At 52.2% G+C, this 1,920-nt stretch overlaps 1 long non-coding RNA gene across 1 annotated transcript; it reads left to right on the forward strand.

The window, feature by feature from the left end:
- The first annotated feature begins 1,394 nt into the window (after positions 1–1,394).
- On the forward strand, positions 1,395–1,835 carry LOC118997044 (uncharacterized). Its single transcript, XR_005068593.1, has 2 exons — positions 1,395–1,580; positions 1,738–1,835. It is a non-coding gene; the product is annotated as an uncharacterized LOC118997044 (long non-coding RNA).
- Positions 1,836–1,920: the final 85 nt, after the last annotated feature.

Raw genomic sequence — 1,920 nt, forward strand, 5'->3', positions numbered from 1 at the left:
AAATTGTAGGATGGCACTCACCCTGCGGACAGCAGGGGGCAGTGTGGAACTTCCTTCAGGGCTGCTGGGTCTCTTTTCCCCTGAGCCCCTCCTGTTCTCCTTTCATAACAGCACCCACCTCCCCTCTGCCCCCGCGTGCCCTTCCCTGCACTAACCCTTCACCACTAATCAGCTCTTCATTTCTAAATCTTCTTTGCAGAAACAGTCTAGTGACAAAATAATTCACAGTAGTTAGCTTCCTGGGATTGACATATATTGCTTTACATTTCCCTGAGATTCCCCCAGATTGCTGTTATATTGAGTGTGTTCCTTTTTCTTGCTGAGAAGAATTTCATGACCTGGGTGGATCCCAGTCTGTTTGACCACCCGCCCGTGAAGAGACACCTGGAATGTTCACACCTTGGGGAGTGCACACCGGGATCCCAGGAACACGCACGTGTGTGCAGTTTCTCTGCGGACGTCAGTTTGCAGTGTCTGAAATGATTGCCCTGAACTGCAATCGCTGGGCCGAGTGTGAACCACGGGTCTGCTGCTGTCAGAAGCTGCCAGACTCTGTCCCTTGTCAGAGCCTCTTCATAGCCCTCGGCCATGGTGACCCCATCTCCCCACGTGCTGCTGTCACTGGGGCTTGTCACCTTGTCTACTATACCAGCTGACAGGTACGCGGTGATTTCCCCGATATCTTTTACCTGCCTTTTACTGCTGGCTACTGAGGAGCATCTTTCCATGTTCTGTTGCCATCTGCTGTCTCTTCCAGGACCTGTCTGTTCGTGTTCAGAAACCATTGAGCAGTTTCTAGATGTGTTCAGTCCGTTTCTTATCTTCTCACTGTTCAGTTTTAAGATTTCTTTCACTATTCTAGGAGTAATTTTTCATTTGATATTTAGTTTCAAATATTTTCTCTCACTTTCTTCTCCTTTTCATCCTCTTTTCACAAAACTGCAGAGAAACATAATAACGGTGGTGCTGTCCAGGGTGGTCCATTGGTCTTTCCTTTAATGGATCATGCCCCTGGTGTCATCAGTGTATTTTGCAAATCTCTACATTTCCCAAAAAACTCTATGTTTTTCTCTAAAAACATACAGAAAACTTTTCCCTGGGAGGTATGTGACCCATCTCACAGTGTGTGATCCGGGAATGTGCCTGTCTCACCCCAGACTGACCCCTGTCCCTATAAGCTCACCCTGCCCCTGGATGATCTGGTCACTACAGAGGATGACGGACAGTTGTCCCCCAGCGCAAGGAGGCTGCCGAGACATCAGACAGAGATGGGGTTCAGGTACTGGCATTGGGATCAGCACTCTCTCCCCTAATACCCAGAGAGCCATGGGGAGACTGGGTACAGGCCTAGGTGTGAGGGCTTGAATTCAAATGCTCCCTAGTCCCAGCTGGTCTCTGCTCCACTGCACCTGCACAGGAATACCAAGGAGGGAAGGAGGGAGATTTGCATGAGGAGCCCCTGGTGGAGGATAAGAGAGGCCCAGAGAACACACCCAGCTGTGGGCACAGAGGCAGAACCCAAGGAGCCACCACCATGGCCTGGACCCCGCTCCTGCTCCCCCTCCTCACCCTCTGCACAGGTGCTTCCTCACAGGCCCTGCCTGCAGACCCAGCCCCCATGGGGACCCTCAGCTGGACCTGCCCCAAACCCCGAGCTCAGTCCAGGCACAGCCCTGAGGCTGAACTTCCTAGAAACTGGTCTTGATCCTCAGCCTCCTCCCTTCTCCTCTCTTACAGGCTCTGTGGCCTCCTACGAGCTGACCCAGTAGTCTCCCTTGTCAGTGGCCTTGGGAGAGACGGCCACGATCACCTGCACTGGAGATTTACTGGATAAACAGTACACTCAATGGTACCAGCAGAAGCCAGGACAGGCCCCTGTGCTGGTCATTTATGAGGACAGCAAGCGGCCCTCGGGGATCC

The sequence above is a fragment of the Sturnira hondurensis genome, unplaced genomic scaffold (genome assembly GCF_014824575.4).
Source record: "Sturnira hondurensis isolate 20B ecotype Veracruz unplaced genomic scaffold, ASM1482457v3 Scaffold0012447, whole genome shotgun sequence".
NCBI lineage: Eukaryota > Metazoa > Chordata > Mammalia > Chiroptera > Phyllostomidae > Sturnira > Sturnira hondurensis.